The sequence below is a fragment of the Hipposideros armiger genome, unplaced genomic scaffold (genome assembly GCF_001890085.2).
Source record: "Hipposideros armiger isolate ML-2016 unplaced genomic scaffold, ASM189008v1 scaffold_697, whole genome shotgun sequence".
NCBI lineage: Eukaryota > Metazoa > Chordata > Mammalia > Chiroptera > Hipposideridae > Hipposideros > Hipposideros armiger.
In genome coordinates, this window is record NW_017732047.1 from 196,217 (window position 1) to 216,204 (window position 19,988).

Below are 19,988 nucleotides of genomic sequence, written 5' to 3' on the forward strand. Positions count from 1 at the left end.
TAATTACAAACTCCAAGAAAAACAAAGAATAGAGAAGGAAACAAGAAAGATTAATTGACAGAGAGAAGCTTTCTACAAACCAAAGTAGAGGAAACAGAGTGGGAGAATAATTTCTGAAGGTGTTTGATAGATTTTATTGTTAATTTGGTTTTAGAAGTCAAATGTTATTATAGATAATTATTTCATTTTAACTTGATGTTTTTGTTTAATTTAATATCTCCAGATATATCTCATTACCTCCGGTACCAAATTTATTCTCCTGTGCTCCCATCTAAGTTCATTGCATCACTGTCTTACTCATGTGTCTCATGTCTCAATTATGACATCCCCAATCTACCAAGTCATCTCAGCCAGAACCTTGGCATCATTTTTGGCACCTCTGTCCTTTTTATCTCCACAGATTACAAGCTCCTGTCATTTTCATCTAATAATTTATTGGCTCTCCCCTTTAAATTCCCCTCATTATCACTGCTTCAAGTCTTAATTGTCTGTTTGGCTTATTGCAAGACCCTTTAAATGCAAACTTCAAAGTTATCCCTTTTATCAACACTTTTATTATGAATATTTTCAAACATAAAGGCAGAGATAAATGTATAATGATTCCTGTAGCACCTAATTTAAAATATTGTTTTACTTTTAAGTTAATACCAGTATAACAATCTGAGATTAATTGCTTTTCATTTACTCTCTGCATTTGCTCACACCACTTTTTTGATAGTTGTATGTTTTCTGATTATATAGAAATTATGTACTATTTAACTTCTTTATAACCATCATTTGATTTTAGGTATGGTTTATACTTAATATTTGCTATAAATTCTTATACTCATGTTTATTCAGTCATTTATTTGCGTGAAGCTTTCTCTTAGGAAAGTGCTCATTAAGAGCAATATTTTTTAAGCATTTGAGACCTTGCTTCCTATATATGTCATCAGTTTGGCTCAAATAAACTCTTATAAAAATCCTTTTAAAAAAAGAACAATATTTTTTGTTGTTCATAATAGTTTGTAGTGTATTGATTTGAAAGAAGTTTGGTTGTAAATAAAATCTTTGGCTCATATCTTCTTTCCTTGAGTTTGATAAATATATCATTCTATTGTTTTCTGAATGTTAAGGTTGAATAATCTGATAGCTATCTGATTTTTCTTTTTTATCTTTAAGTCACTTGGTCTTTTGCCTAAGAAAAAAAATAAGTCTCTGTTTTTAAAGTCCAATGGCTTTACCAGTGTATGTCTTGTTTTACCTCTTCTGGGTCGGTTTTCCCATTTCAATGTTTTGTTTTAAGTCTTCTTTTATTTCAGAAAAATGTTTCTTAAGTCATAGTTTTTAGTGTTTATTACATTTTATTGCTTTGATTTTATTTGTCTCTGCCTCTCAATATTTTCAAGTACTTTGTAGATACGTATTCTCTTCTTTTTGATTAAAACAATTTCCTTCTTTCCATTTTCTACTTCTCTTAAGAACATATACAAAACTTCTAGCTTTGTTTTTATTTCTAAAATGGTTTATTTTCTTCAATTATTTTTTAAATTATATAAGATCTCTTGCAATTCTCTCTTCTCCAATTACATCATATACACGTTTTTCTAATTCCAACATTTGTTTTTCTTTGATTATTCTATCATTTTATTAAATTTCTTTAGCTTGTTTTGAAATACTATTTTTTTCCTGGTGTTCTTTTATTTGATTTAGATAAGTTGTTCTGTCCTTATTCTTACTTAATTTAAAGTATAATTGCATGGGCTTTACTACAATTTTTTGCTATCTTTTGATGTATAAATGAAAGTCTTTTTTCCTGTTCTCATAAAGAATACTTCAAGATAGCATTCCTAACTTCATGGCCCTAGAACTTCTTTACTGTTCCAGCTGTTAACAAATTATAGCCATGTACTTTTTAAATCTATTAGCTTTCTTTTTCTTTCCCAATTCTGGCTGAACCTTCTCAATTTAGAATTTTGTTTTACCTTTTTTTTTAAACTTTATTGGGGAACAATGTGTTTTTTTTGGGAACAGTGTGTTCTTTCCAGGATTCATCAGCTCCAAGTCAAGTTGTAGTCCTTCATCTTACTTGTGGAGGACACAGCTCAGCTTCAAGTCCAGTTGATGTTTTCAATCTAGTTTCAGGGAGTGCAGCCCACCATCCCATGCAGGAGTCGAACCGGCGACCTTGTTGTTAAGAGCAGGCAGTCTAACCAACTGAGCCACACAGCTGCCCACCAACAGCTCAGTTGCAGCTCAGTTTAAGTCATTGTCTTCAATCTAATTGTAGAGGGTGCAGCTCATTGGTCCATGTGGGAATCGAACCGGCAACTCTTGCTCGGAGCATGGGCTCTAACCAACTAGAGCCACCCGGCCACCCTCAATTTAGATTTTATATATTACAGCTTCTCTTAATGTAGGACTGCCCTGGAAAGGACATCTGGTTAGTTGGTTTCAAGGGTCCGTAGGGCCCAGCCTCTTCCATCAGAAACTTTACACAGAATCTTTACACATGCCTTTGAATAGGAATGTACCCACAACACTGAACAGTTTTGGCTGCTGTGCTCTGATTAGCTGACCAAGTTTTTGAGTATTGTCTAGCAACCATCAGTTTTTTCTCTGTATCTATGAGTTTATTTCTGTTTTGTTTGCTGTGTATTCTGTATGGGAGGTGGGTGGGGGATGGGTGAGAAAGGTGAAAGGAGGTACAAATTGGTAGTCACAAAATAGTCATGGGGATGGGAATACAGTATGGGAAATGCAGTCAATAATATTCTAAAAGCTATGTATGGTGTCAGATGGGTACTAGATTTATTGTGATCATTTTATAAATTATATGAATACCTAACCACTACACTGTACACTGGAAACTAATAGAAAATAATATGTAACATCACCTATAATTAAAAATATAGTTACGGGATGTACTTAAAGTACCGCATAGTGAATATAGTCAATGGTATTGAAATAGCAATGAAAGGTATCAGATAGGAGTAGACTCGATGGGGTTATCACTGTGAAGTGGGTAAATGTCGAATAAATATGTTGTTTTGCATACCTGAAACTAATAATAAATAAATAGATTAAATAAATAAATAAATAAATAGTATTATCTGTAGGTGACCTGAAGGTTTTCAGGCTCTCAGGTCTATCCAAATTTCCTTTACCATCCTCCTGTTTCCTTTTTCATATCTGCTGATAACCACATGGATCTTGTTTTTGTTTTTTTTGCTTTTGTTTGGTTTTGTGTTGTGTGTCTTTTATAACAGCTTTATTGAGTTATAATTCACGTGTCATAAAATTCTCACTTTAAAATGTACAGTTTAATAGTTTTTAGTATATTCATAGAGGTGTGCAGCTCCAATTATCTAGTATTAGAAAAATTGTATCACCTCAAAGAGAAACCTATTAACAGTCACTTCATATTACCCCTTACTGCCAGTCCCTGGCCATCACTAATTTACTACATGCTCCACAGGTTGGCCTACTCTGGACATTTCATAAAAACAGTTATAAAATGTGTGTGTGTGTGTGTGTGTGTGTGTGTGTGCATGCATGTGCATGTGTGTGATTGGTTTCTTTCACTTGGTATAATGTTTTCAAGGCTCACCCATATTGTATTATTTTTATATTGCTGAATAGTATTCCATTATATGAATATACCACATTTTGTTTATGTATTCATCAGATGATGAATATTTGGGTTATTTTATCCAGATCCTAGTTTTACTTTCCAAAGCTCCTTAAAGTATTTCGTTGCTCCTCAATCTCTATATTTTCACTGTACCAAACTCTTAGTTACCCTAATAGGTTTCATTTTACCCAAAGGACTATTTGAAATCTATTTAAATATACAAATTCAGAGAAAAATATAAGTATAAATGAAAGTAAAAATGAAAAAAGTAAAATTTAAATATATTTCAAAATGGTGTCATTGGAAACCATAGACGGTTATAAGACTCTGACTTCAGTGGGCTCTGTTGTAAAGCTTTGAGCGTTCCTTAATAGAAATCCTTAGTTACTGGATGACCATCTAATAGAAATATTATAGAGAGGTTACCAGCATCATCTGCAGGTTACACAAAATGATCATCAAGTCTCTGCCTCTGTGATTTTGTATATGTGTATCCTTGACATTATGAAAAGGTTTCAAAAAAATCATTAACATTTTATGCTATCAGTTTTTAATTAAGATTTTTCATGGGGCACTACTCACAGAAAATATAGGCATTTCTATTATCTCACAAAATAGTCATTTCTAAAAAGTTTTGAGCTCCTTTGCAAAATTTCAAATTAAAATGGAAGGACTTTGTAGTAAAATTAAGGATAGGTGAGGCCACTTAAAATCTGTAAAACTTTGAAGTTGGAACATAAAAATAAACAGATAATGACATTCCTTATGAATATATTGATGCAGTTAAAGCCATATATGAGGGGCCGGCCGAGTGGCTCAGTTGTTTAAGAGCGAGAGCTCTAAGCAACAGGGTCGTCAGTTCAATTCCCACATGGGCCAATGAGCTGCGTCCAAGCTGAGCTGCCAATAGGTGGCAGGATGGCTCAGCTGGGAGAACATGTGCTCCTAACAACAAAGTTTCTTGTTTAACTCCCACTTGGGATGGTGGGCTACACCCACCTGCAACTAAGCACCTTGAACATGGCACCTTGAGCTGAGCAGTAGCGAACTGCCCATGGGCGGCCAGATGGCAGCTGGACTTGGAAGCTTAGCTAGCTGCACACTCCACAACTAATATTGAAGGACAAAAACTTGGCTGTTCCCCTTCCCCAATTTACCAACATCTTTATTAAAAAAATTAAAAAAAAGAGATATATGAAATTCCTAATGAGTATGAATATTACAGTGCATATGACTTTATTAATCATACTAAATAAGACAAAAATGTTAGCTCTGAAAGAAGTGTTTGAATTAAGTTACTCTATTATGGAGACAAAAATAAAAATTATAAGGTATATTAGTTTCCTAGGAACACCATAACAGATTAGTGGCTTGGAACAACAAACATTTATTGTTTGCAGTTCTGGAGGTCATAAATCTAAACTTAAGGTGTCATCAAGGCGATGCTCCCTCCAGAAGCTCATAGGGAAACCCTGTTTCTTGCCTCTTCCAGCTTCTGGTGGTTGCACCACTTCTATCTTTGCCTTCATCTTCACATTGCCCTCTATATATCTTCTCTTCTTCTGTCTCAAATTTCCCTCTGATTTTCTACTATAAGGACATTTTTCATTGCATTTAAGACCCATGCAGATAATCCAAGGTAATAGCTTCATCTCAAGATCTTAAATTACATTTGCAAAGACTTTTTTTTTCTCTCTCTTTTCAAATAAGGCAATATTTACAAGTTCCAGGAATTAGGATGTAGACATATTTGGGGCGGGGGGGGGTACCATTTCACCCAGTACACAACTATCACAGCAAACTATGTGATAAAAATTTTCAAGTTAGAAAAGTTTTCCTTGGAGTGGAGGATGAGTGGGCACCTCATAAAATTATTTCATGGCTTGCTGCTTTGAGCAGTTACTAGTCACAAAGCACTAAAGTGCTAGGGGATATCATATATGAATCAATGCAATTTCCACATCATAATGAGGTCATTCCTACTTACCAGTTGTAATTGACTAATGCACTTTATAGAAAATACATATTGTAGCAGAAAAGCTCTATCTTTCAGAATAAGACATAACACAAATATAAATTAGCTGAAAACTGCTGTGGTTCTAAAATTTTTAATTCCAATCAGTTTCAGAATTTTCAGAAAAATAAAATTATGTTCTGATTATTGAGAAAGACTGACAGAATACTATTTTACAAGTCATTTAACTGGAATTTGAGGTAAATATATAGCAGAGGAAAAACATTTTATCATATGGCACTAAAAATTATGAGTTTATAATAAAACCTATATCTGAGGAAAGTAGTGTTTGCAACCATTTAAGTAGTGCTAAAAAACAGAAATGTTGAGAATGGTTCATTATATATAATATTATATAAATATATATTATATACATTATATATGTGTATATATTATATATATAAATAATTTCAAAGAGGGTATTATAACAATGCAGACCTAATAAATTTAATTTTCAAGGTTCACAATAAGTTACTAAAATTTAAAGTTTTCTAGCTTGGTTTTTTGCCCTTAAACTATTTTTGTCAACTGGAGCAATGTGGAACATACCAACTTATAGCATTTCCATCAATACCTTTTGTTGGTGCAGGCTGAAACAGAATCAGCTCCACTGCATGTCTTTGGGGACTAAGAAGGAAATCCTTTCATATTTTATTTCTGTCAGGTATTCTTTTAAGAGAATATAAAATACCTCACAGGTCAAAAATCATATTTAGAAGAGTCTCTGAAGGATTGATTGCCATATTGAAACCCTGCACTGGTTTCAGTGAAATCATCTTGAGATACACAAATACTTTACAGAGTGTTTCTTATTTTGTAGTAAAAGTAGAGATATTTTGAAATATGACCACAGTAAAGTGACACTGCCTGATATCAAGAAATTGACAGTAAAAAAAAAATACTTTTTTTCTTAATAACTATTAGGCTACATTTCATAATTTTTCATAGTAGCACAATTATATTAAATAATATTCCATGTTCATAAAAATCAAGACTTTTCCATCACAATAAAGATGCAAGCTTTTGATTCACAGAAGTATGCATGCTTTACACATATAATGCAAACAGATTCCCTTTCAGAAGTAAAGTTGGACTTGCTTTTGAAAAAGGCTATCAATATTTATTCATTTGTCATGATATTTTTAATGATTTAATTTTAAATCATTTTTAAGACTAGAAACTTTCAGATGCATAGCCTATACTCTAAAGAAGGGAGTATCTTCTGTGTATCCCCTATTGTTTTGCTTTTTTCTTAATCTTAAATGCTTAATTGATTCTTAATTAAATACTTAATTAATTCTTTATGTTAGTTTGCTTATTTATTTGGTGGATTCTAAAAAGTGTCATAATACATGTTTAAGACCCTCTTCCATGTATGTCTTTATCAATTTCTTGATTATTATACTTCAAGTTAATTAAAAAAAATCTTACAGTTATTGAGCACTTAGTGTTCTATATGATGCTGTGTTCTTAACTGTGTGGGCAAGGTGGATAGGATATGGTTATCACAGATACTGTGTTTAGGTCAGTGCAAAAGAGCTCCACAAATAAGAGGGCCTTGAATAAAAAAATAAATAAATTTATTAAAGAACATAGACACTTCTGCATAGCACACCCATAATCTTAAACATTTGGTCTCATGATTGACACCATTCAGATCCTAAGAAAAGTTTGACTACATATCTTGGCACTTGCTCTTGAAGCAAAAGGTGACTGTCTGCATCTAAATGTTTTGAAGATTTGTGGGCTGCAGCACTGCCAATGTCAAATATTGACATACTGCTTCAGAGTGCAGAGAAAATTTGATGGGTAGAAGCACTTAAAAAATGCAAATTAATTTTTTAAATCCTAGACTTCAAATTGTGAGCATACAATGCAGTACACACATGAAGTATGATAGAATTGTACACTTGAAACTTATATAATGTTATTAATCATTGTCACCCTAATAAATTTAAATTTTAAAAATCCTTTCTTTCAAATAACATAAATGTTTTATATTTTTACATAATGAAGTACTGTTTCCCAAGATGCCAAGTGCTCATTTTCTTGAATCCTTTTTTTCTCCAATTTGTGATTCTTAAAGCACTCAGAAATAAGCACTTTTTTTACAACTACTGTACATTCTGGCTGAGGAACTTTTTCGATATTTGACAATTCATATGTCTCTTTATTTTAAATAAATGTAGGTCTAGATGTAATATTCATAAAATGTAATACCAACTTTTTTTCATGGGTAAGTAGACGGATACTGGTTATAGATTGTGACTAGTTCTCCATTCATAAGCATAATTATTTTAAATAAAAATTTCATAAAATTTCATAAAATTAAGCTCATCTTTATAAATTTTTAAAATTTTTGATTTGCATTAATGATTATTTTATTGTACTAGGTTGCTTTGAATATTTTAGGATAATACATATATATATATGAAAAATATATTTTTTAATTTTGCATTCAGTTTTAATTACATATTTGATTAAAATTCTCCATAATTTGGATAATTAGCTTTTATTTCTTTAGATAATTATGTAAACATCTTGATTATTGCTACCAGGATTAGTGATTTTGTTGGAGACAAGAAAAATATATTTTATGAAATAGACATGTAACCATTTACATGTATAGTATGTGTGCATATGTATTTATGCATTCTAACAGCAGTTTACCCAATACACAGCATTCAGCCATGTGTAGTGATAGCTATACTTATTTATCTTTGATATATTACTAACTCAATCTTCTGAAAATAATAGTTTGACACATTTTTGTTTTAAATTTTGTCATTAGGGAGGTATATTTGCTAAAGTAAGAGGATAAACATTATTTTACAGTTTGTTAGTTTCATTTATAGTTTTAAATACTAAGATACATGATATGTGGGCTAGCATTTATATCCATATCATGGGCCTTGTCAATGCCAGGGGCAGACCAGATTTACTCTTTTACGAAGCTGCAGTTCCATTGAGGAGAAAGATGTACACAACAACATAAGTACTTGTGAAGAGCTCTAAAGTCATATCCCCAAATGCCAATTATATTCAGTCATGATAAAAAATGGACTACCATGACAAGATATGAGATGTGCTCAAATGTATGATGAATGTTTAAGTAAATAAAAAAAATACAGTAAAAGGCACATTGCTATTAATCTCCCTCATAATATCCCCCCCTCACTTCAAATACACTTATCCTGTCTTTCTGCCACTTTCTAAAGCAGTTCTGGAAGTCCTCTTTTATGAGTGTCTTTAGTTGTGCTGTCATGGCTGCCTCGATGTCCTGAATCATTTTGACTTTGGGGAAGAGCCAGAAGTCTCACAGTGCCAGATCCGGTGAATAAGGTGAATGAGGACACACTGTAATGTTTTTACTTGATGGAAATTGCTGTATCAGAAGTGATGTGTGGCATGGAGCCTTTCCTTTGTGATCACAAAATACGGTAAATGCTGCTGCTGTTGCCATCCAATGGAAAGGCAGGATCTTCAGTATAGGAAGTGACACATCAAACCTTAGTAACAGTGTGAGACAAGTTTCAACTTGTTCAGTGCAGTCAGTCAGGTGTGAGCTATGGTTAGAGAAGGTGTGGTTTAAAGTGTGCTATAAATCATTCTCCATCATGACATTGCTCTATGTCACACATCGCTTCTGGTATACAGCAATTTCTGTCTAAAAACATTGCAGTGTGTCCTCATTCACCTTAGTCAACGAATCTGGCACCGTGCAACTTCTGGCTCTTCCTCAAATTCAAAATGACCATGAAAGGTAAACTTTTGGAATGGATTCAGAACATCTAGGCATCCATGACAGTGCAACTAAAGACGCTCACAAAAGAGGACTTCCAGAACAGCTTCAGTAAGTGGCAAGAAGGATGGGATAAGTGTGTTCAAAGTGAGGGGGGGTATTTTGAGGGGGATTAATGGCAATGTGTCTTTTTCTGTAATAATTTTCTTCTTAATTTGAACACCCACCATATTGTTTGATCACACCTCATACACTATGTTCATGAATGCATCTCTTGTATTATAAAATAAATGTTCATTGTGGCAAATTTGACAATTATAAAAAGGTATAAAATTTTACAAACAAAAGTACCCACAAAGCCAACATGTTGAGGAAACTACTGTTAATATTTTAGCTGTAGTATTGCAATCTTATTCAGTTGTGATTATTTTCTACATAAAAATATTGATCCCTTACTCTTGTTTTCTATGTAGGAAACAAAATTTTCACTTTGAAAAATGTGTACATTAAAAATACTAAAAATTGGGCTGGCCGAGTGGTGCGATGGTTAAGAACTGGCTTGGGACGCCAGAGGGCCCCGGTTCAGATCCCACATATGAGTGACACTGCCCTCCACAGCTAAGATGCTGAACAACAGCTCAACCTGGAGCTGGGCTGCCGTGAGTTGCTGGCGATGGCGTAGGCTGCAGCCCCTGTGGCAGTGAGTTGCCATGGGCTACCATGTGTAGCCAGCAGCCAGCGTGAGCGGCCAACAGCCGCAGTGAGCAGCCATCCAGAAGCCGGCGACTGATCTGCCTCGCCCGGGAAGAGCGCAGTGATGGTGCCAACTTGGGCCAGTGAAGCAACGTCCTCCACAACTAGACTGAAGAACAACAACAACAACAAAAATGACATCAACTTGTGTGTTCCTCTTCCCCCAATTCCCCAGTGTTATTCCCATCCCCCCAATTCCCCAATAAAAAATAATTTAAAAAAATACTAAAAATTATCTAGAACTTAAATAACTCAATGTTTTTGGTATACTTTTAAAATATACTATTCTTATATTTGCATATGTCTTCATCTTTTTTTTTTAAAGATTTTTTTATTGGGGAATTGGGGGGATGGGAACAGTGCTGGGGAATTGGGGGACGGGGAACAGACAAGTTGCTGTCGTTTTTGTTCTTCAATCTAGTTGTGGAGGATGTTGCTTCACTGGCCCAAGTTGGCACCATCATTGCGCTCTTCTCTGGCAAGGCAGATCAGTCACCGGCTTCTGGACGGCCGCTCACTGCGGCTGCTGGCCGCTCACGCTGGCTGCTGGCTACACACAGTAGCCCATGGCAATCCACTGCCACAGGGACTGCAGTCCACGCCGTCGCCGGCGACTCATGGCAGCCCAGCTCCAGGTTGAGCTGTTGTTCAGCATCTTAGCTGTAGAGGGCAGTGTCACTGGCCCTCATATGTGGGATCCGAACCGGGGCCCTCTGGCGTCCCAAGCAAGTTCTTAACCATCGCGCCACTCGGCCGGCCCTATGTCTTCATCTTTTAATATTACCTAATTACTGAAGGAACATCCCTTCTCTGAGATTCAAGAGAATATGAAAAGGGGGCTAAATGACACATAGTATCATATCTTAAGTGATTTATTATTATTTCTCAATTAAAATCAAAGCAATACAATAAATCAAATAATTTAATATATATTTTCATTGTCAAGAAAATCATTGATTAAGTTTGTTGGCTGTTAAAATTGCCTTCTGTTTCTCTAAGCAAACTAATAACTTTGAGAGGCAAACAAAGCAAAGCAAAACTTTGGTTTAATAATTCACTCAGCCTAGTAGCTCAAGTGTATATTTTAGATATTATTAGCAAGTGCCTAAAGAAAAAAAAAGCATGATTTCATGCTTTAAGCTTCTATCAACTCAGGAAATAGATTCCATCTGCACTTTTGATGAAGGATGTATGCTTATTAGATATTTCCTGGTACAGAGAAAGGAGCAAAAACACCTGAAGGTAGTGTTACAGGATTAAGCCACACACTTCATACTTTGGGCTATAGAATTGATTTCTGACTTTAGGGTCCCAGAAGAATAAGAAGTTCTGTTAATCCATTAATATAACTTTTTTTTAATTGTAAAATATTATCTACTTCTTGATGTTTTTGGAGTTAACTTCAGTACATTTTTATTTTAAATTTAAGATTTATTAGCGCCATTGTTTCTGAGACCATGCATATCTAAGAATGTCTTTTAGTTTTCTGCATGAATGGAAAATAACTTGAAGTGGCATAAACTTTTTGATTCTTAACATTTTAAATCCTATTGTATTACTCCATTGTTTTCTGCAGAAGAGAGATTGGAAACACCTGTTATTTATTCACTTTTCTATATGGATGACTTAGGTCTATCTATTTATCTTTACAAATCAAAATTTGCTATGGCTTAAGTCTGGTTTTTATTTTATGTTTTTCTTAGAATGTGGTAATAATTTGGATCTGTATTCTCATTTCTCTTTAATCTGAATATATTTTTATGATTAATTTATGATGTAGATGATTGTTTCTGCTTCAGTTCATATCATTTCCTTTTTGGAAACATTTACTTGAAAACATCTCCCATGTTCCCTATCTTTTTTTCTTGCTCTAGGCCTCAGGCATTGCAAGTTCTTGTGTGATCTCCTCTCTACTTAATTTCTCAATTCCTCATAGAAACTACTTTGTTTTTATTTGGCTATGTGTGTTTGCTGTCTGACTACTGAGATTGGTTTTGATTCCTCTAGATATTTTTACATCATTTCCCTTAGTTAGGACATATGTCCCACTTTATACTCTCCTAATTCCCAGTGGTATATTTCTAAACTGATCACTTGTCTCTCACTTTTAGTTCCAAAAAGCAAACCAAGCTATTCTTACAGTAGTTTAAATATTCTTTAATATATATATATATATATATATATATATATATATATATATAGTTTAAAAATATTTTAAAGCTATACAAAGAATAATGATAAAATAATCAGAGCCTCTTCATACAAAATGAGGGTAGCAAATACATTTTGTTATTTAAAATTAGTAATACTAATCAGATGTTTCATAATTGTTTCTGCTCTATTACATGTTACATTATGATTAGACTTTAAAAATGTTAAATATCATTCTGTTCATCTCCCTCATCTAGAATTACTAAATGAAGGCCTAGAGAGATTAAGCTACTTACCTCTATCTCACAGGTAGTTAGTACGGGATATGGCACTTCTGTCCCGTGTTCAAGGACTTTTATACCAAAACATATTATTTCATCCTGGGTGAGAGATGTTTGGCAGGTGTATCATTTTTAGAGCCATTCCTTTCCCTTGATTTACAATTATTTTAGCATATCTTCTAAGGAAACAAGGTAGAGTGTCCTAACAGCAAGGCAGTAGCAAATATCTGTGGTCCTCATTTAGCTGGGTGTCATAGCACTGGACTAACGCTGGCAAATATTTAATCATCTGTCAGCCTCTTGTTGGTGACTTTGAACTAATCAATATCCAATCATGCATTAATGCCATCTGTATTCAGTTAAGCTTTAGCCATAAGCCTGATTCTATTTAGATTGGCTTTGAACCTATTCTACTTTGCACTTCCCGTTATCACTATTGTGTATTTCTTATTACTGTAGTTTTCTGAATTCTCCTTGTCTTCCTTTTAGGTTCTATTCAATGCTTATTCAAGATGTCTTACAAAAAAATAGTAATATTCTGATCATAACCATAAAGCAAAAGCCTGGTCTCGGAAATGTACTGTATGTATAAGATGCACCCTTTTTTGAAAAATTTGGGGTCTAAAAACTGGGTGCATCTTATACAGTGGTTGTAGATTTTTTACTTGCATTTCCCACTGAGGACGAGGCAATATATGAAGATGGTGATTCGTCATCAGACACAGATGAGGACAAGCAAATAGTTGGGAGTTTTGACAGTGATGAGGAGTTGTGTGAATTTTATGATGAATAAAACTTGAGTTCAATAACTTTATGTAATACATTTATTTTTCAAATTTTGGGCCCCCAAATTAAGGTGTGTCTTATACATGGGGAAATACAGTAAATCACCCATTACAATTTAGGATTACAAAATTGAAAAGAACTATAGAGATCTCCTAATCCAGGTCTATAGAGATCTTCCTGAGATTCTTTTAGAGATATGATGAGGTCAAAATTAATGTCTTAATAATTTTAAAGTGTTATTTCTTTTTAACTTTCACTCTCACATGACTATACAGTGAGGTTTTCTAGAGGCTACCTGAATAAATGCCCAAGATACGTCCAGCTGCTTACTCTTAAACCAATAAAGAGATTTAAAAAATGTAAAATAATGTCACACTTCTCAACGTATTTTATTATAGACAGCACAGTTTTCTTTTATCCTTATAAATGTTTTTATATTAACATGTAATAAGTTTATTTTGTTATTTTAAAATAAATTAACACATTTAAAAAAAATTCTCAGTTTTAACTTCTAATGCAGCAGAAGTTATTACCCATCTTAAGACCTGCATATGATTTCTGATTTTAACATTTACAAGCTGTACAACTTAGGGAAAGTTAATTAACCATGCTAAGCCTTCTGTTTCTAAGTAGAGGACTAAAACAGGATTATCAAAACATGAAAATTACAATTATTTATTTATTTAGATATTCAATATTATTTTATATTAATTTCAGGTGTACAGCATAGTGGTTAGATATTTATATAAGTTAAGAAGTGACCCCCTTCACTAGTCTAGTATCCACCTGGCACTATGCATACCTATTACCAAATTATCAACTATATTCTCTATGCTTTACTTTACCTCATCATGATTATTTTGTAACTACCAATCTGTACTTCTTACTGCCTTCGCCTTTTTCACCCCATCCCCCAACCCCCCGCCATCTATCACCCTGATAAATCTAGTACCCATCTGACACCATACATAGTTATTATTATATTATTGACTGTATTCCTTATGCTGTACCCTACATCCACATGACTGCTGTATATGAGTAACAACCAATTTGTACTTTATCCTTTCCCCTTTCTCACTCACCCCTAAAGCCTTCCCATCAAAATGTTCTCTGTGTCTAAGAGTTTGTTTCTGTTTTGTTTGTTTAGTTTGTTCTTTGGAGTCCATATATAAGCTTTGAAATCAGATTGCATGCCTTTCTCTGTTTGACACCCACTCAGCACAATACCCTCCAGGTCCATCCATGCTGCCACAGATGGCAATAACCCATTCCCTTCCATGGCTGAGCAATAGTCCATTGTATACATGTACCACCTATTCTTTATCCATTCATCCATCGATGGACACCCATGCTGCCTCCACATTTTGGCCATTGTAAACAATGCTACAATGAACATACAGATGCACATGTCCTCTCAAAGTAGAATTTGGATTTCTTTGGGTAAATACCCAAAAGTGGGATTCCTAGGTCCTTGTTTGTCTCTTGTTATAGCCTTTGTTTTAATGTCTATTTTGTCTAGTATAAGTATTGCTACCTCAGCTTTTTTGTTTGTTTGTTTCCATTTTTATGAAACATCTTTTTCCCATTTCTCTACTTTCAGTCTGTGTGTGACTTTGGAACTGAAGTGAATCTCTTGTAGGCAGCATATTAATAAGAATTCAAGCCACTCTATCTTTTGATTGTAACATTTAATGTATTTACACTTAAAGTAATTATTGGTAGATATGTAATTATTGCCATTTTATTCATATTTTTTATCTTCACTGTTTTCTTCTTCTTAAAGAAACCCCTCTAACATTTCTTATAATACTGGTTTGGTGGTGATGAACTCCTTTAGATTTTTTTTGTCAGGGAAGCTTTATGTGTGCTTTGATTCTAAATGATAGCCTTGCTGGGTCAAGTAATCTTGGTTGTAGGCCCTTACTTTTCACTTTGAATATTTTGTTTCAATCCCTTCTGGCCTGCAAGGTTTCTGTTGAGAAATCAGCTGATGGTCTTATGGACGCTCCCTTGTAGGTAACTAACTTTTTTCTCCCTGCTGCTTTTAAGATTCTCCTTGTCTTTAACCTCTGACATTCTAATTATGATGTGTCTTAGTGTCAACCTCTTTGGGCTCATCTTATTTGGGACTCCCTGCACTTCCTGGGCTTGTATTTCTAAGCCCTTCACCAGGTTAGGGAAGTTTTCCATAGTTTCTTCAAATAGATTTCAAATTCTCACACTCTCTCTTCTACTTCTGGTACTCCCATAATGTGAATGTTGGTACATTTGATGTTGTTCCAGAGGCATTTTAAACTCTCCTCATTTTTTTTGGATTTTTATTTATTTATTTATTTTCTGTTCTGATTCAGTGTTTTCTGCTACCTTACTTCTAAATCACTGATCTGATCCTCTGCTTCATCTAATCCACTGTAGATTCCCTCTACTATATTCTTCATTTTGGTTATTGTATTCTTTATTTCTGATTGGTTCTTTTTTGTTTCCTTTCTCTTTTACGAGGTTCTCCCTGAGATCATTGAGCATCCTAACAACCGTTGTTTGGAACTCTGCGTCTAGTAGATGCTTGTCTCCATTTTCTTTAGTTCTTTCTCTGGAGCTTTGTTCTGTTCTTTTATTTGAGACATGTTTCTTTGTCTCCTCGTTGTGGCTGCCTCCTGTGTTTGTTTCTGTGTATTAGGTAGGGCTGCTGTGCCTCCCAGCCTTATTATAGTGGCCTTATGTGGTAAGTGTCCTGTGGGACCTAGTGGTGCAGTCTCCCTGGTCACCAGAGTCAGACACTTCCAGTGTGTCCCTTGTATGTGTTCTGTATGGCCTCTGTTTTAATTGAGCCTTGGTTGCTGTTTGCACATCAATGAGAGGGACTGACTCTCAGGCTAACTGGTTGTGAGGACTGGCTGTGACTACAGTGAAGGAGCTGTTGCGCAACGGCTGACCCTACAGAGCAAGGTTTGTTGCAGTGGGTCTCTGGTCCCTGCCCAGTCTGCTCTTTGAGTTTGCACCGTTGGAGGCAGCCAGGCTATGCTCCAGCTTGATCTGAAGCTGGCTGTCTGGTGTGTCAGCCCTAGGGCCTCCTGGAAGGGGACCCACTGCAGGCCAAGTTTAGCTGCAGCCTGTGCTCTGCCCAGGTCCTGCTGGTATGAGCCACAAGTCAATCCACAGATTGCCACCACTCGCAATGGACTTAGTGGTGCCTTGAGAGGACAATCTGCAACCTGAGGCTGGCTGTCACTAGTGCTGGGCTGAGGACTACTCAGTCAGAGGTACAGGACATGCTGAAACCAAACGCTGCTTATTTGGGTTTTGTGAACATTTGAGAGATTTTATGAAAGTCTGCAGTACGAGCTGAGACAGGTTGTTTGTACAGAAAAGCCACTGGAAGTTACTCAGTTGTGCCTAAAAGTTGGGTAGGGTAGAGTTTCTGAGAATTACTAAGCGGGGGAGGGGGAGGCAGATGAAAGGTGATAGCCAGTTTGATGTAGACTCAGATATGGTGTCTGCCTGGGTCTGCACACAGGGAGCAGGGAGAGCTCATCAAAGAAACTATGGCTGTGAGAAAGTTGCCCTTCCAACCCTCACCTTGAAGCCAGACAATTCAGTTCATCCCCATATTTCCCTGGCACCATTCAAGCCATTGACCCAGCACTGGAGTTCAGAGTGAGTGAGTTCAACAGCAAGTAAGTCCATGTGTGGTTCCTTTAAGAGGACATCTGGGAGTGCAGCTGCCCTACATCTCACTCAGCCACAGTACCACTGGTTTTTACAACCAGAAGTTCTGGAGATTTCTGTCTCCGGCACTGGAACCCTGGGAGGGAGCCTGAGGATGAGACCCTTCAGTCCTCCTGGGGCTACCTCGCAGCTGAGGTATCCCTCCCGATTTTGAATGATTATGCACAGGTGAGGGACCAGCCTGTTCCACATCTCTGCCCCTCCTACTAGTCTTGAGGTGGCTTCTTCTGTATGTCTGTAGTTGTAGGGCTTCAGTGCAGCAAGACTTCAGGTGATTCTCATTGATGGTTGTTCTGTAGTTTAGTTGTAATTGATGTGGTCCTTAGAGTGGGTGAGCACAATGTTTACATACTCCGTCATCTTGACCAGAATTCTAAAGGGCAATTTATCATTAATAAGTAAGATTCAGGATATTTATGTTGCCTTTTCATTTAGAAATTGTGAAAGCATTTTGTAGATGGTGAAATTTTATAAGAATGTTTTAGTTGATTGTTATTAGCCTTCAAATCTGCAGATGCCTCATACTAAGTCGAATGATATAATTTCCAGAATCAGAATCACTATTGCCATGTTAAATTATCCACTTTTTCTGTGCCCTGGAATAACACTACTTTACCACATGGCTCTCCATTTCCTAAATTTGGATATAGAGTTTTGGAAAGCCAAATGTCTACCATCATTCTAAATAGTAAATAATAATAATAATAATAATAATAATAATAATAATAGTAATATTTTAATACAGAAGATCTGCTGAGAGTCATAGAACCACTCAAATAAGCAAAGTCATGAAATTTTGGGGTTTTTTGCATAAAATATTTAAGACAATTATCCATACTTTCTTTAAAGATTTCCCTTTTTAATGCCCTTTCAGAACTTCAGATTATAAAGTCTCAATAAGGTCTGATTTTCTTTAATGACTATAGCTTCCCTTAATCTCTCTGTAAAGAGAAAGGTGAATCCTGGGGTACCAAACTGCAGCAACTAATTGCAATTCACAAAGTGATTAGAAGGTAGGCTCTATTCAAAACTAGGAGTCCTAAATACATAATTGAGGAGAATTTCTTTGAAAAAAGAGAAGCTGGAACATAGAAAAATACATTATACTTTCAGTGATTGAGATCTTTGCTTTGTGCATATCTTCTGTATTATAACTGTTCTGTACATCTGACACAAGAATTTAGGTTTTAACTAAGAATGAATAAATATAATTTAAACAAAAACAATAAAACTTTGGGGCTTCACTAAGTTTTGTATAAAAGGTTTGAATAAAAACACTATTTGCTCTAAACGTCTCACCAAATAAGATTCTTTCTTTCATTGTAGTCCTCATGTTAGTAAAGAGCAGAGGTGATCTATCCTCACAGTCTTTCTATTACATTTTCTACAATGGCATGCTTTTGCCTGATGGCTTTTAGGAACAGTTCAAGTCTAGAAAGTCAAATGGCAAATTGGTTGACATTGGAATTAAATCCCTGATCCTATTACTAATGAAATGTTTCAACAAATTTAAGGTGTGGCAGCCTACACCACACATTATCAACAGAAATTTAAGGAAAGCAAATACATATGAAGAAAACGTGTGAATTTCAACTCATTCTATAGTGTGGATGTACTTTATTTTTGCTATATTTAATGTGTGAATATTTCTCCTTAATCCCAACTTTTGAACTGTGTGTATGTGGCAGAGGGGAAGAGGAGTGACTACCCAAATGCTTCTGTCAAGATCAATCCAATTATTTAAAGTATTGTTTAGTGTTTGTTTAGTTTGGAATAAAACTTTTCAATTTCTCAAATCATCTCCTCACCCCTAAAATTACTATCATCCTATATAAACAAACGATGGGGTGAGGTTTTGTGTCTTTGTACACCTGAGGATAAAGGGACTTTGTGTTGGTGATTGGGTGTGTAAAGGCACCTACTGGCCCCCAGGGCAATAATGCTTTTGTACTTTCTCAGTACACACCCTGCAGGTGAAATCACTTTCTATTCTTTTGGTTTAGGTACTGAAGACCTCTCAGCCATGTTCTTATTGAGGACTTACCTTCTCCTCAGCACTCTTGAGCTGCCAGCCACTGCTATATGGCAGGTATGCTATCACCTCACCACATCAAGACAAAATCACGGTGAGTTTTCTGGCTCTCAGTTTACTTCTAATTCATACAGGAAGCAAAATCAGCCTGAAATAGATACATCTTAAATCTCCTCTCTCCCTGATCACACTTTGCTCTAGGTTAATTATGAAATACCCTGCAAAGTCACCTCCTGCCAGTGGTTTAAGTAGGTAGTTAGAGGAGAAATTCCTGCTGTTGCTATATTTTTCAGCAAAGTATTTCTTCTTTCTATGTTTTTTTTCAGGATTAAAATAGGGTGAGCTTTTTTTCTACTTCTTCTAAATCATATTCCTCTTCTTGCTGAATTGATCTAAGACTTATGGCAGACACAGAAGAAGAAATTGTTGACAATGACTGAGGCCTGTCCTTGGTATATTACATCAAAATTAAAAAAAAAAAAACCTGGTAAAGTATCTTTCAAAACAGTAGCCAGGGGCTGGCCGAGTGGCACGATGGTTAAGATCTGGCTTGGAACGCCAGAGGGCCCCAGTTCAGATCCCACATATGAGGGCCAGTGACACTGCCCTCCACAGTTAAGATGCTGAACAACAGCTCAACCTGGAACTGGGCTGCCATGAGTCGCCAGCAACAGCGTAGGCTGCAGCCCCTGTGACAGTGGGTTGCCATGGGCTACCGTGTGTAGCCAGCAGCCAGCGTGAGCAGCCAGCAGCCGCCGGGAGTGGCCATCCAGAAGCCGGCAACTGATCTGCCTTGCCCGGGAAGAGCACAATGATGGTGCCAACTTGGGCCAGTGAAACAACGTCCTCCACAACTAGACTGAAGAACAAAACGACAGCAACTTGTCTGT

The 19,988-nt window shown here is 35.7% G+C and overlaps 1 long non-coding RNA gene across 1 annotated transcript in view; it reads left to right on the forward strand.

Moving 5' to 3' along the window:
* The window catches only part of LOC109373268 (uncharacterized), a 70,121-nt gene extending 50,494 nt beyond the window's left edge, over positions 1-19,627 (forward strand). The window contains exons 2-3 of the long non-coding RNA XR_002122191.1: positions 19,070-19,192; positions 19,425-19,627. This is a non-coding gene — a long non-coding RNA (uncharacterized LOC109373268). The remainder of the gene's footprint in view (positions 1-19,069; positions 19,193-19,424) is intronic.
* Positions 19,628-19,988: the final 361 nt, after the last annotated feature.